General features: G+C 33.7%; 1 protein-coding gene across 8 annotated transcripts in view; it reads left to right on the top strand.

Moving 5' to 3' along the window:
• Positions 1-16,810, top strand: part of Adgrl2 (adhesion G protein-coupled receptor L2) — a 273,166-nt gene that overhangs the window by 49,831 nt on the left and 206,525 nt on the right. For all 8 annotated transcript variants that reach the window (XM_013514481.1, XM_013514478.1, XM_013514474.1 and 5 more), the window contains exon 2: positions 3,783-3,824. The gene's annotated coding sequence lies outside the window, so the exon portion shown is untranslated. The remainder of the gene's footprint in view (positions 1-3,782; positions 3,825-16,810) is intronic.

The raw sequence follows: 16,810 nt of genomic DNA, 5'->3' as shown, positions 1-16,810 counted from the left end.
TTCTCATTTAGGCTGTTTCTCAAGAGTGGGATTTGCAAACTTGCTGCTGCTGAATATGCTCTAGGAAGATCACAGCTAGGTATTCATATCGACCTATAGCACCGATATTTGAAAAATGCATTAAGAAGTGACTCATTTTCGCTCCCAGACCTAAATTTGGAGAAGGGTTCTAACACGCTTTCTGCAAGATCTTCCCACAAGTAAACCAACAGAAAAAGAGTTCATCTACACACATTTCATTGCAAATGCCTATACAGGGAATTTGCTGCTTCATAATTTGTGCCAATATTTAAAGAATTCTAATTGTTTCGCAGGGGATTTTGTTTACATAGAGCTGGAATCATTTCACTGTAACTTCTATTGCTTGTCTTAGTTTTCCAAGACACCACCTATCTCTTTTACATAATAAATCTGTCAAATATTTGAAGATAAGTTCTACCCTTCCTTTCAATGTAAAGATTTTGTTTGTTAATTAAATACCTTTTGGTTTTTCAATTTCTCCTGAGGTTTTATGGTTTCCAAATTTTATCATTTATAAGAAGTTAGCTTTCTGCATCTGTTGATGACCTGATCTGAAAAAAATAAATAAGAAGTTAGCTTTCCAATACTACTTTGAGCATAGTCTGCCAATACTGTGTACAGTTAAAGTTAAAAATATATAGGACATCTATTTTAAATAATTTTTGTTAGAGTAAGTTTTGCTTACTGTCTTTAGTCACCTATGATACATAAGATACAGTCTAGAAATTGTTATTTAAACATTAGATTGATAAACTTAGCTATAGAAGAATCCTTTTTGGTTGCCTCCTTTAATGGAAATTTTATTAGACACTTTTTGAATTATTGAAATTTTATTAGACACTACTAAGTGATGATTGAAAAAACATGCTGAAGTATTGCTCTTTGCTACTGATGTAAAACGTCTCACCAGAGAACTATCACAGCTTTATGTTAAAATGTTTTTCATCTAAAGATACATTTTAGCAGCCATTAAAATTGTAAAGAAGGTCTTAGCTCATGTTGTTTCTTAATTACAGTTTTAAAAACTTTTTATTAGGGTATCAAATTATAGCAAGTATTTGCAAAATTCCAAGCATTTAAGAAAATATAATTAGCTAACACTTTAAAGCCGAATTGAAGACTGTTTGAGTATTCTTTATACTTCCTTATATGCCAGAGATTCTCTAGTCTTTTGCAAAATGCTAACATGGGGCTTCATCCAACAGTGCAGATCGTTAATAGTCACCCAAGTGACATCAACAATGTAACACATCACGCTTTTACTTCTCATTAAAATTATTATATTACTGAAGCTTGACCAAAGTTTCTTTTCCTTGTATAACAGATCATGCTTTGTCCTTAATTATCTTCTTTGCTTCTCTTACCTGCATTCAAGGAAGTAAAAAAAAGAGATTCTTTGATATGCCAACCCAAATTACACTCAGATAAAAGTTAAATAATTCAAAAGACTTATTTAGGAGAGTTGACACGTGAACACTAGACCTTATTTCCTTTCCTTATGTGCTCCATTATTGAGGTCAAGTGACCTATGGGAGTGCCTATCTGGACTGCGTTTCAAGTTGATTAAAAAAAAAACAAAACTTCTAAATAAAGAACAGTGGCAAAAATAGCATTAAAAAGATTAATGAAGTAGGAAAATCCAAACACATATTCTATTAAGTCTCATACTTGTGCAAGTTATAAGCCTCTCTGCAAATATTTATACATGTGGGTGGGGGCAAGTTGTCTGTTAAACTGTAAGAGGTGTTATCAGATTTATCAGGACTTGATTGTAAATTTGACTACAGACTTTTGGTTCATAGAAAAATGAGGAGGGAATATCTGATTAAAGTGTGGATTGCTACTGAGGCAACTGAATGTTGCTATAGCAATTGAGATGAAATGTGCAAGGAGTGAGATAATTAAATCTAACCCCTTTAGTAGTTTTGACAGTCAGTGCACTGCCAATAGGAAAGTTATCTACAGTATTAAGATAAAGCACTTTCCTTGTGGAGCATCTCCTTACTAGCATTTTGTTATTTCTTTTCCTAAACATTGCTTTAGGTATCTAATTCGAATGTTCTCCCTTAATAATCAAATGCAGTTTTGACCTTGGTCTGCAACTGCTTGGAATTTCTGCTTGTTTACTGTACCAGCAGAGCAGACATCTATAAAATATATCAATTTTTCCCCTTTAGTTCTTAAAAAAGTACACTAAAGCCAAAGCTGTAACACTGGAGCTTGGAATTCAGTAATATCTAGAACGTGCTGCCCTCTTCAGGAGCTGGTGCTTAAAGTGTTTTTTTAATTATTTCTTAGCAGTTTAGAAATGACAAATATGAGTATAATAATTTTTTAAGGCTAAGTACCATATACAATAAAATTTTCTAAGTTTAAAACTTTTTCTTGAAATGCATGCATTAAAAATCAAATACAAAATTTTAAATTATAAATAATTATGACTAAATAACAAATAATAATTTACTTGAAGCTACTTTCATAAGGATAATTACTGAGTCATTACAGAACTTCAAGCTTCCATATTTTCTGTCCAAATGTTCATTTATAAACATGTTTAACAAAACATTATCTGTGTGAACACCTTGTAAGGCATCCTTCAGATCTTATTCTCCAGCAAAAGATCTTTTAAAACTTTGTGAATGTTTTGGACTGATTTTACAGCTCAGTGGTAGAGCCATAGGCCCTAGATTCAATCCCCAGCACTGGAATAAAAAGTGAATATCAGTTTCAATGGCTTGAAATTATAATTTGTTTTTATTTATAGAAATACCATGTCTTAGGAAGTTTACAAATACACATAAAATATAACTTTATTCAAAATTACTGTAGTAGAAAAATGTTATAGGGACTGAAATATCATTATCTGGAAAATTCAAGTAAATCCCCTATGTTATCTATTTAAATTTACTTAGCAATTAAGTAGTTTTGACCAAGAGTTATGTGCATTTTCTTAAAATTATGTTCATGATACTTAAAAAAACATGAGGAGAATGTAACCAATATTTAATAGCGTTAATTATCAAGATGAAATAAAACATATTTTCTTATATCCTGACATATTCCTTTATATTTAATGACAGAAAATGTATTTTATACCAATTGTTAAAAATGAAAAGTGAATGTTTATGAAGAATTTTAAAGAACGTAAGTTTTTTTCCAAGTATATCTGTCCCAAGCATCATTTTATTCTAGTTCTTATCATGCAGTATAATTATGACTTTAATCAATAGAAAATGACAAGCAAATAAATGGTTCCTTATTATAAAAAAAAACAGTTTGACATTCAAATTTTGTTTCTCAGCTCCTACATCTGATTTTCTTATGGAGAGTCCAGACAGAAAATTTACTAACATTTAAATGGATGCAATGGCCATGAACCCTGACTTAAAGAAATGAAAACTTCCCCCAATTTTTCCCTTAAAGAATTTAGAGTTAGCTGTCTCATCAGTATCAATGAAAAATTCAACTGAGTTCAAAGGGCATAGTGAAGAAAAATACTGACAAATTTCCCTTAATCCTGTAATATTTGTTTTCAGAAAATATAATGTTTTATTCTGTGTTAGAAAGTACTTATCCTAACAATTACTTAATCCTAAGGCTGTTCTGTCCAAATACATGTTCAAGAGTTCTTAGAATACTGATTTGTGTTTTGTTCAATGGACTTACTTCATTTTTGTTTTGCTGCTGATGCATTACATGTGGCACTTAGGATCCCTGTGGACGGAGGTATAATAAATAATAATATTTTCTTTGCTTTCTAGGGCATTTATGGCACAATGATAAATTTCACCCTTCCCAGTATGGTAAGTAAAGACTCTCTATATTTGATAGTGCCAAACAAAAGCAAAAAAAAAAAAAGAATTGTTATAATAAAAATGGAGTATCAGTTACTAAATATATTGCATGATCTGATAATTATAAGGTAGCTTATACTTTCATGAATAAATGCTGCATTCAAATTCTATAAGCATTCTGAAGTTCTCACCAAATATGCTACAGGCTCTTCAAAGGGAATATAAGGTTTGCATTCGCTATTAGATTGCACTTGAACATAGTGTATTCAGTATTTTGTTTTCTGGGGTAATTTATTTTAAAATATACACAGATATAGAAATAAATGTGATTTGCATTCTATGAGCAAAAAGATAAAGTGTATAGGTGATACATATTGAAAGTGGGTGCTAAGAGTCCTTTGAAATTTTTACTGTTACTTACATAAAAAGCGATTATAATTTATGTTTGACCAGGGTTTTGCCACATCTGTGAATTTAAAAATGTTTATTTTCTAAAAGCATACATTATAAGTTCTAAGCGAGCTAGCTACTGCATGGTTTCTGTCGAACACATAATTTTGTTGTCTTTATGTTTTTATGACATTAAAGGTAATACTCGGGTTTAATCTTGATCATAACTTCTTTACAACCCAAAAAACAATAAAATTAATCTTATTGAATAGGAAAAGTCAGCATAAAATATTTCACAGCCAGTTATTACTGTATCTTATGAAGGATTTTTATCCCTAGTGGTTCTTGATTATTCTCTATAAAAAGAAGGAATTTTTCACTGTAGAAAAATAGCACTTTGAAATAAACCAGTCATCAGAAAGTGTTATGCTAGTGAAAAAGTGGGCAGAAAAAAAACCTATATTATATGTTGTATACTTCTGTATAGAAGGGAGAAAGAATTGGTATTATATTGTGGGCTTAGAAAAAAGACTCACTAAAGGTACACAAAAGAGTTGGATCACAAATATTTGAAGATTCTTCACTTCTTAATTTCATGTGATAAATATGTGTTATTTTTCTAAACAGAACAAAATCATTATTTGAATAACAAACTATTTAAAGTATATACACATATTTAAACATATATAACTGAAAAATAGTCCTCTGTACCAACTGCATAACCCAAATGATGTCATGTAATTAAAAATAAAATACCTTCCACCTACTCCCAGGAGGAACTAAAACTACAAGTGAAGATCAATCAGGAAAAAATAGAAAAGGATTCAGAGTGAAAATAAAGTTATACTTTCTACCTAAAACCATTAGCAATCTGGGGAGTAGCTCAGTGGCAAAGTACTTGCCTTACATATGTGGATTTGATCCCTAGCACTACATTTATTTTTAAAGTCATCTTTACAAGTGTAATATGAAAATGCATGTTAAATTCTAAGATGAAAATAAAGTATAACGGACAGCTAAGCAAATGTAAAAAAATTTTAATAGAATTGCTTTTAACTTGAAATAGTTGTTAAAAAATTAGTTATCAGGAATGAGGATGTGGTTCAGTGATGGAGTGCTTGCCTAACTTGTGCAGGGCCCTGGGTTAAATCCCGAGTGCCACAAAGATAAATGAATACATAAATAAATAAATAAAAATAACTATTAAAACGTGAGTTCAAAAATTCTAATCTAATAGTAACTTATTGGGGGGGTGAAGATTTAGCATGCAAGTACAGATTTTACTTTGAGTTCTCTTTAAATATAGCAATTTAGAACTGGACAAATAATCTTAGAAGAAATTTAGAATGAAAAAGTCGTGCATCTGTCACTGTCCACATTAAAGCTTTTCGAGTCCTCACTCCTCACTATTGGCTCTTTGTTTACCTAAAATTGTAACGGAACTGGTTCACAAACTGTAAGGCATAAATGAAAGCTGAAGGAGATGCACGGAAGGAGGGAAGTGAGGGGAGGGGAAATTACAAAGAATTGAGATGTGTTCAATCCATGGACCAACTCCCCGCGATGGATGTAGTCACTGTGTGCCTCAAAGATGTATTAATAAAAATTTTTAATACATGTTTCAAGTCAAAGCTGAGAGGGACAAAGAGGAATATGTTGAAATATTTGGAAAGTTGTTAGGCTGTTCTTAGCAGTAAATTCTGAAGGACCAGGCAGGGTATGGTGGTAAAACTTTGTACCACCAGCACTTGGGTGGCTGAGCCTGGAGGATTTCTGCAAGTTCTTTCTTTTTTTTTTTTTTTTTTTGGTCTTTTTGAGACAGGGTCTCGCTATGCAGTTCAGGCTGGCCTTGAGCTCACTTTGTAGCCCAGGCTGACCTCAACCTCACAACGATCCTCCTGCCTCAGCCTCCCGAGTGTTGGGATTACAGGCGTGTGCCACCATGCCCGGCTGGATTTCTGCAAGTTCCAGGCTAGCCTGAAAAGCATATTTGAGTTCTAAGGCCAGTTGGAACTACAAAGAAAGACCCTGTCTCCAAAAATAAATAAATAAATAAATAAATAAATAAATAAATAAATAATAAAAAGCAATTGAGAATCGAAGACTAGCTGCAAGATATATATTAGCTGGATTTTACATTCTTGATCTGCTAAATAGGAGACTTAGATTATAAGATTTTTCATGAAATCTAAATTTTTCTTGCTGAAATGTTACAATAACATGTGTTTGAGTTTACTATGTGCAACATAAAATAATATTGTGAGATTTGGAGGTTTTACAAAGAAAATTTTTGATGACGAAAGGGGTAAATTTCATTCATTTGTAAAGTTCATTTAAGTAAAAGTCTCGATCAAATTTGAAAGTCTTATTTATATTGATTAAAGGATTATTCATGTTATATTTTACTAATATTCATGCCATATTGCTATTCTTAAAATGTACTAAAAATCTGAATTTTCTCACTTTACTCAAAATGAGATGACATAAATTATATGTAGAGAAAATATAGTAGGAGCCTTTTCTCTAGCAGGTAGCCAAAACCACACCCATTTGAATGTGGAAGCTATGTATCTCTCATTAGTTTCTGTTGTCAAATTTTAAATGTGATTATGGGGAAATAGAAAGTTTAAACTTAAAATTTCCTTTTTTGTATCCACTTCATAAAGCAGTAAGTATCACTCACATGTCATGACATTTTAGAAACAAAATAAGGCAAATCAGTCTACTATCTATAACCAAGATTGGAGCAAGGGAACAAATTATTAGATAAAGCAACTGCTTGTTCAAATTATTTCTTCTAATTTGTTAAGTGTGCAAGTGTAAGCCAGCAGCCAAAGTTAAGAATTACTATGTATTGAAATGTAAAAGGTATTTTGACATTTACTTATTAAAATTGAACTTTGAAACAAAATGAATCTTTAGTATTCCCTTTCTTCTAAAATATTGTTAAATATCAAGTATTAAAATAAAGCAAATCTTACAATATGATTAATCTGTATTTCAACAAAATAGGTATTTCCTCTCATCTCCCATTCTGTCTGTACTTAAAAGCTGAGTGTATATTTCTATGAATAGACATAGGACTGAGACTTCCACAAGAATAAAATATTTGGTTTCCGAGACTGTTAATGAAACTGTGTGATTTATTTCATTAATGACAAAAGTCCCTCACTGTATTCTACTCCAGGCAACGGTCAGTTTGTCGGTTAGCTTGAAAAATGCCAGAAATGTTTTCAGTCTATCCAATGTCAATTTTTAGATCAGATGATAGTAATGTAAGACACTGCTAATTGGCCAACTGGTGGATTACTTATAAGATCTTGCAAAAAGCAAAGATAAAAATAGTCTTCTTTTTCTTCAGTTAAAATTGCATGCAATTACTGTTGTAGGTTATAGATCTCTTTCGGGGTTTTGTTTCCATACAACTTTTTGGTTCATTTCACAGGAATAATATTCATCTTAATTAGCAAAACACGATTGATCTCTTTTCCCTTTTACAAGAGGGAGTTCATTATGGTTTTTTGTTTTTTGTTTTTTGTTTTTTGTTTTTGGTTTTTCTCCGGTACCGGGAACCAAACTCACGACCTTGCGCTTGCCAGGCAGGCGCTTTTGCCGCTGAGCTAAATCCCCAGCCCCTAGGGAGTTCACTCTGTATAATGACTCTGCCACTAGATTATCCTGTTTGTCTATTTTTTAAGGCTGTATCTTTGAAGTTGTTGACTACATTATCTGTTAGCAACTATTGCTTAAGAAAAGACCTCTTGAGCAGTTGAACCACTTGTCTGAACCCCCTAATTTTCCTAAGCAGCATTATAAATTGGCTTATTACCATTTTCTATTGGTTCAAATATATAACTCAAAACGTTAGATCAGGAAGAAAGCACTTTTGTTTCTTACATTTAATTGTATTATTCAGTGTTTAAAGTTAAAATGCTTGCTCTCTTGTGTTTTGCAAGAAGATGTCAACGGGGCATATATTTGTCTATGACTTTTCCACTTGAATTAAGTTTTTGAGTTTCAACACAGTGCAGCATAGAGCTATACTTCATTTGTTTATATTGCTATATAGTATTCCATTGTATGATGTAATTTATTTAATATTCATGGGTATTTGGACTGTTTTGAGAGGTTTTTTGTTTCTTTATTTGTTCTTTACTGTTACACACTGCTTCTATGATCATTCTCATGCATATATAAGAAGATATGAAAATATTTCTCTAGGTTAGTGGCGTTTCTATTGATGTGATTTTCTCCCCAGAGAAAATTTGGCAATATTGACCAGCATTTTTATTTCTAGCTGGAATATACTACTGATATCTCCAGTTAATGCTCAATATTCTGCAAAGGTTGCTGCTGCTGGACATCCTAAAAGTCAATTTCCACTACAAAGAGTTATCTGACCTAAAATAGCAAGAATGTGAGATTAGAATCCTGCTTTAGACTGTCTGCTTTAAGATGCAAAGGCTGCTATATAAAAATTTAAACTGATGTAGTATTTCCTAACTATTCTACAATGGATCAATGTCACACCCCTACCAGGAGCATAAGATAAATGTGCAATTGTCTGTGTCCTTGTCAGCACATTATATAGTCAGGTTTGTAAATTTCCTGCTAACTTGGTGAATGGAAAACAAAAAGTCCTCATAGTTTTAATTTTAAATTTCTTCAGTGCTATGAGATTGAACATTTTTTTCTCTTTTAATAGCAATGAGGTTTCCTGTTTAATGAGGTTTATTCTCTTTTTAACCCATTATAAAAATTAACTTTATTTGTATGGTTTTGATATACATGATGAACACATTCATCATAGAGAATCTGTACCAGTACGTGGTGTATCTTCACTCTTCCTTTCCCCACTCCCTTCCCCTCCCTTTAACCCTTCCTTACTTACAAAAGCTTTGTTTCCATTTTTTCCTTCCACTGACCTTTTTCTTTTTCCTTTCCTTCCTTTCCCTTCTCTGCTTCCTTACTCCCTTTCCCATTTGAACATTTTCTTCTTACTTCCCAATGTCTTTTTTTTTTTGTCTTTTTGAGACAAGGTCTCGCTATGCAGTTCAGGCTGGCCTTGAGCTCACTTTGTAGCCCAGGCTTGTCTCAAATGTGCAATGATCCTCCTGCCTCAGCCTCCCAAGTGCTGAGATTACAGGCATGCACCACCATGCCTGGAGCCTGCCTCCCAATATCTGTCATCCATTTTGGTCCTTATTTACCTTTTTAGTTTCTGACGCATGAGAAACAATATGATATTTATGCAGGTTCATCCGATGTATTTCACTAAAAAGTATGGTCTCAGGGTATATCCATTTACCTAAAAATGTCTCAAGTTTATCCTTCTTTATGACAAGAGTAGTACTCCATTGTATATATGAACCACATTTTCTTTATCCATTCATCCAATGATGAGCATCTAGGCTGTTTCTAAGATTTAGCTATTATAAACTCTGCTGCTGTTAACATGGGTATGCATATGTAAATGTGGTATGAAGCTTTTAACTCTTTTGGGAAGATATCAAGAAAAGGAATAGCTGAGTCAAATGGAACCTCTAGTTTTAGATTTTTGAGAAATCTCCATATTGATTTCCATGTTGGTTGTACCAATTTACACTCCTACCAACAGTGGAGAAAGGTTCCTTTTCCCCCACAGCCTCATATTTGTTGTTGGTTGATTTTTTTCTGGAATTGTCTTCTATTGACTGAATTGCCTCCTATTAATTGATTTGAGGGTAATATATACACTAATATACTGTATTTTATTTGTGGGACAAATATATTTTTCTAGCTTGTGAATTTTTTTTCAGTTGCTTGGGATGCCCTTCCATATTTGTTTTTAATTTTTTGTTTGTTTGTTTGTTTTTGTTTTTTTCCAGTACTGGGAATCAAACTCATGACCTTGTGCTTGCCAGGCAGGCACTGTGCCACTGAGCTAAATCCCCAGCCTCTGAGTTTTTAATTTTAATTAAGTTAAACTTTGCAAGCTTTCTTTTTTCACTTCTATCATGCATTCCTACTTAAGAAAGCTTTCCTTATGTCTTCTAAGTATTCTGGCGTTTTTGTATTCAAGTATTTATCTATCTGAAGTCAATTTTCATAGCTAGTATGAGGTAGAAATAACATACTTACTCCTTTAATCTTCAAAGCTAAACTTTTCCAAATCAAATTTCCATATATGTATGATTTAATTTTTGTCTTCCTGCTTTATGCTTTGGGTCAATTCATTTCTCTCCTCATTAACATCACCAATATAATTTCATAATAATCTGAAGCATCTGGTATGTCTCTCTATCTCATTCTTTTCCAAGGTATATTGGCTAACCTGGCCTCTTTGTTTTCTACACAAATCTTGCAAGAATACTGTCACTGCCACCTTTTACACCCACAAAACTCAGCTGAGACATTTTAGAATCTACATATCATTATGAAGGGAAATAACATTTTTATTAGGACTTCTAGTGTTCTAATCTGAGAACATACTCAAATTTTCCATTTATTTAGATTTTCTTTAATGTTTTCCAAAGAGATTTTATTTCCCAAATACATTTGTTAGATTTATCCCTACCTACTCCTTTAACAAAACATTTTAAAATTGTTTTTAATGATTTATTTTTAAAAATATTTTCTAATATTTGCTTCTGTATATAGACATATAATTAATTTTTGTATTTTTAGTTTCATCCAGGAAACCCTCAAAGCTTTCTTATTAACTTTCACAATTTATCCATATTTCCTCTGGAATTTCCCATATAAACAATCATATTTTTCTTTTCAGTTTTTTTTCTCCAGTTTTATACTTTCACTTTTTTACACGTTCCACTAACTAGACCTCTACTTCAGTATTATATAGAAACGGTGATCATGCATAGCTTTTTTTTTTCCTAATTTTTAGAGGAAATGCCTTGCAAATGTCATCCTTCAATTGCAGAGTTTTTTGTTTTTTGTTTTTGGCAGATAGCCTTCATGAAGTCAAGAAATTTTTCTTTTTGAACTTACTGTCTTTAATCTGTATCTCTCTTGCACTGTCTCTCTCCCTCTTTCTCTCTCTCCCTTTTACCCTTCCTCCCTTCTTCTCTCCCTCCTTCCCTCCCTCCCTTTCTTCCTTCCTTCCTTCCTTCCTTCTTTCCTTCCTTCCTTCCATACAAGGTGTTGATTCCAGGGCCTGGTCTAACTAGTCAAACATCTATCACTAAACTAAACCCTGGCTTTCTTTTATTCGATTTCACCTTCTCTGTTCTTTTGTATTCTCAATCCCAGCTGCACAAAAAGCTGTATATTAAAATATATTACCTTTTAGCATTTCATTTGATCACAAATAACATATAAATATTGCTTGGCAGTAAAGTCAGGAATTCATATCACAGTGAAGTTTAATTTGTAAACTGAGCCTAATTATAAAGAAATGGATCTGGACTGTGACATTTATGTATAAGAGTTGTAAGCTGTAAGAGTTTAGGCAAAAAGAGGATAGAAATAAAAACAGGTACTTTCTACCTAGCTTAAACAAGTACGTATTATAATATTGTATTAATAAAAACGTTAAAGTGTATTTTGATGGCTCTTATGTAGAACCTTTTTTCAAAATTGAATATATTTGTAAACAGGAAAGATTTAACTAAAAATTCAGAAGGATAAGGATTTTATAAATTCTTTGAATCTGCTTCATTTGTGTATTTTTGCCCAAAATCTCCAGGACGTTTTAAGAATTTTACATTTCTATTTTAAAATTTTCCCAGAAAGAAATTTCTGTATGTGCCTCCAAACTCCTGCTTGCCCCAACTGTGGGTTTCTGGCCAAAGCCGAGCTGATCCGAGGCCATCTCTGTGATTTTTTAACTGGAACTATGGGACAGACTCAGGCAAAGGGAGAATATAATGGTTGAGGGATCCCAAGCAAGGCTGGTTCTGAGCCTTAATTCCAGTTATTAAGCTTCCTAGAGATCCATGAACCAGCAAATTGCCTTTTTCTGAAACTTATTTGAGTTGAGTTTCTGTAACTTGCAACCAAAATGGCCCTGATAACTACTTTTATATAAAGAAAATTAAATTCTGAGATAGTTTTCATGCATGCTGATAGTCACAGAAGGCAATGAATGAGTAATACCCTTAATTCCTTTTCCGCCACAAGAGACAGGGACTGGGGAAAAGTTCCTGGGTAAGTCCGTTTAAAGCCTTGCCCTGACCATAATGTGCCATATTCCTTTGATTTATTCCAGAGACAGATCAGAGGAAGGACAGTTGCTCAAAACTGCTTTTTGTACTAAGATTTAGGACCATAGATATTTTGACAATTAAATTTCTGGTACATAGAGAGATTCCATCCAGCAGACTTTCCAGGATGTGACATCATTTTATAGTTACTTTCTACTTGAGCTTTCACATGAGCTCCATGGAAAAGAAAGGGGTTAACTCAGGACGCGGTGAAGAACTTGTAGCACACGTGCCACAGCTGGCTGTGTGTTACCAGTGCACGCTCTGAAAGATCCACTGCTGATCCAGAAGAAGAGTTAACAAGTACTGAGCATTTTACTCCACGTTACGCATCTGGCTCATCAATTTCAATATGTTTTCTAGTTAAGTAGTGTGGGCTAAATCGTGCTGCTCCTCCCATCTCTTAGGTCATATGTCGGTGTATTTGCAGGCAGGGTCTTAGGGTGTGGCATAAAATTAAATGAAGCCATTGGAATGGTCTCTGACCTGGTGTGCCTTGTGCCCTCCTAAGAGGCAGAAGAACACAAATGCACACAAAGACGGCGTGAGCCTCCCCGAGAATATGGCCATGTGACAACAGAGAGGCTGGAGAGAAACAGCACTGCTAACATCTTCCTTTTGAATCCTACCCTTTGACACCATGAGAAAATAAAATTTCTGTTTAGCCGCCCACTCTGCGGCATTTGTTCTGGCAGCCTTAGCAAAGGAAAGCATTACATTTTACATAGTGTCCTTATAGACTATCTGGTCTCCAAGGTCTGTCAAATCCACTCATAAAATATCTTACTAATGTGTTCTCTTTCCTCTGTTCTCACTATTATCATCTTGATTTAGGTTTTCTTATTTTGTTTGTTTATTTTTTGAGAAAGTTCACCCTATGTAGTTCAAGCTGGACCTGAGCTCACTACGTAGCCCAGGCTGGCCTCGAACTGGTCACAGTCCTGCCTCAGCCTCCCTGGGGCTGGGATTACAGGCATGGGCCACCAGTCTTGGCAGACTTTATTTTTCTTGCCTAAAATACTATATCCCAGTAACCTCCAGCTTCTCCGCACTCTGATAAAAGTAGTAGCAGTGGTGACAGCAAACCCACTCGACTGCGAGCAGCTTGAGAACAAGGTCTGCCCTGCACTAGGTTGTCATCTCTCAAAAACTGTCCACAGTTCCCACGCCTGGCTGTGTATACAAATTTTGGGTGATGTTTTTTAAATTTCAGATTCTCAGGCCCTAGACCATATCTACTGAATCAGAATCTATAAGCTTGTGGGCTGGAAACTTGATATTTTTAATATGTTCTCAAGTTGATCTGATGAATAATATACATCTGCTGCTTTTTTCTTTTCCCATCTTTGTATTAACAAATGACAGCACCTCCCAAACTTCTTAACTCAGGTTTTATCTTATGTTTTTGTGAGTTGTCCATTGTCACAATATATTTTAGGGTTTTTAAGTTTACTCGGGGGATTCTGATTGTTTGCATTTTGCAGCTTGGGGGATTGAACCTAAGGCCTCACAGATGTCAGTCAAACACTCTACAACTCAGATATGTATATTTTTAAGATTTTATTAAGGCAGGGTTTTGATAAGTGGCCCAGATTGCCCTTGGGATCTTCCTGCCTCATCCTCCCAAGTATGTGAAACTATAAGTATGTGCCAACATGTCTGGCTACAATCTTTTGTAAGTAACAAATTTAATTACACTTTTTTGAAGCTATTCTTTATACACTGATGATGTAGCCCACCAATGTTCATTTGGAAGTTGTATGTGTACTGTAGGTTATGATACATTCATTTCATGAAAAGCTATTTGAAAAGTCATAAAGATGCTGTTTAATATAATACACAATAGTAAAAACAAAGCCTGCTGGGTTTTTTTTCAGTATAAAATTTTTAAGTAGGTTTCAGCATTAGATAGTCCCGTTCTGTTTCCAACTGCATGAATAAAATTTGGGAATAGACTGAATATTTACTTTCTTGTTATTTTGTGGCCTGACCCTACGCATATTGAGGAAAGTTGTGCAGAAGGTCAATAGTAAAATCAATGTAGAAATGATTTTGGCAAAGAAAGATGTAACATCTCAAATTCTATCTGGTCCCTCTATTAGAAACTCAACCCTTACACTTACCATTTGACAAAAATTGACACCTTTTAACCCTAAAAAGAAAAATCACACTATTTTTCTTACTGTAATTAAAAAGTGGATCTTGGTTTCTTTCTCACAGATAGGAAAGCACAATTCTCGAAAAGCATAACAAATAATGGCAATCCTAAAAGATAAACTCTGCGGTAGTCTGCACTTGAAATCAGAGGCAGTCCTTTTTATCACAATTAGATAACAAAACAAAAGCTTGCTGAATATACCTGCCAAACTAATTCAATAAATAACTTGCTTTGTGTCTATCACATCAAGCATTATATAATCAAGGAAGACCGAAAAGAGAGACATATTCCCTGCTTTTGTGGACGTTTCCGTTTAAATAATTTTTTTTTTTTTTTCAAAGTAGGATGCTCAGAGGAGGTTGGAGCAGAGGGAGAGAGTGTGTGAGAGGAGGTCATGCCCAAGTGACACTTCCTGGGGGGACCACTTACTCTGCGCTCAGATGTCAACAGCCAGGGCCACCCTGGGACTGCAGTAAATAAATTACTGTGACAGTTCTCAGTCCAGTCTTTGCTGTCCGTACATACCATGTAAAAAGGTTAGCACAGAAACTAAATATTGTCCATGGGCTACTTTTCCTAACGTTTCATGTGTTCATTAAGCAAATATTTTGTTAAATGTATTTATAAAATAGGGTCCCTCTGAGCAGACTGCAGAAGCTCAGTGTGAAGCAGTACATTAATCAGCTACCTAGGCCTTGGCTTATTTTTTCCTGATTCATATTTTACACATTCTGGATCTTTTGGATTGTAGTCTTGATAATATAGAACTATACAATATAGTTCTAAACCAGGTATAGTGTTGAGTTTAAGGCCAGCCTAGACTACACAGCAAGATTCTGTCTCAGCAAACAATAAACAAATAAACAATAATGGTTTCAAACTTGCATTAGCATCTTCTCTCAAGGTATTATTTCTTGCAAAAATTCTGACTACAGCACCAGGTTCGTTACCACACTCCTGTAATCCCAGCACTTGGGAGGCTGAGGCAGGAGGATCATTGCAAGTTCAAGACCTGCCTGGGCTACAAAGTGAGCTCAAGGCCAGCCTGAACTGCATAGTAAGACCCTGTCTCAAAAAGACAAAAAAAAAAACAAAACCCCAAAAACCCCTAAAACTTCTGAGTACAAATGGCTCAGTTTTTACACTGAAATATGCCTCATAATACATTCCTCTTAATTCAATCTTTTTGCACCATTTAGAATAAAGCCAGTCTTTCTTCCACGTAATAATATTGTTTTCAAACAATGGGGGTAGAATTTTTATGAAATTAGGGCAAGTTTAGGAGAGAACATTTGTAAAACTAAAAGAAGTAGATGAACAAAATAGCCATTTTCTGGCTACTCAAGTGCAACTCTTGTTAAAATATTGATATATTTACTCTCTATCTTTTTACTATATATTGTTTTTATTGTCTTATATACTTTCATCATCACATATGTGAACACACACATACACACATACATATAATATATATATAATATAATATAATTTAATTGAATATAAATATAATATAATATAATTTAATTTCCATCTAGTAGGAGAAATCTGCTATAGACAATAATTGAGTAAGCACTAGAAAAAAACTGGCCCAGGTTCGAATTCAAGCTATATCACTTGCTAGCATTCATTGCCTCGATATACTTAACTCTCCTGGCCTCAGTTTTTTTAATCTGTAGTATTAAAATAACCTAGAGATCACTTCTTAGGATTGTTGATAGCATCAATTAATGGAAAACAGCATGAAATTTAATGAATGATAAATAATAATTAAAATTATTGTTTTTATATTACTCAGATAAAACCATCAAAAAAACAAATTTCTGGCTAGCAAGGCTCAATTCTTTTGCGCTTTTCTCAATTGAAGATGGTTTTAAGTCTCTTTGCCATTCAGGATGCTAAATCCTAAGAACTTTATAATCCTTCCATCCATGTCTGTATCTTCCTTAAACTATCACTCCTAGAACAAAGCATGAGGCTCTAAACAATGAAAAATGGTTAGATTACCTCTTCTGTCACTTTATGCACTCTGAGTATATTATTGTACTACACTACTTGTATTTTTGTTGTTATTTGTTTTTCTAAACATATTAACCTGACTGTCTAACAGATAAAGCTTTTTTATTTTTCCCAGTGAATAGAGTTGCTAAGTCACATATTTTTCAAACCAACTTTAGGTAGTTGATGTGTTGGTCCCAAGGCTGGATCAGACACACAATTATTCTAACCAAATTTATCTATTTCTTACT

The sequence above is a fragment of the Chinchilla lanigera genome, unplaced genomic scaffold (assembly GCF_000276665.1).
Source record: "Chinchilla lanigera isolate Chin_1 unplaced genomic scaffold, ChiLan1.0 scaffold00022, whole genome shotgun sequence".
Taxonomy (NCBI): domain Eukaryota; kingdom Metazoa; phylum Chordata; class Mammalia; order Rodentia; family Chinchillidae; genus Chinchilla; species Chinchilla lanigera.
This window is presented reverse-complemented; position numbering and strand designations above follow the sequence as displayed.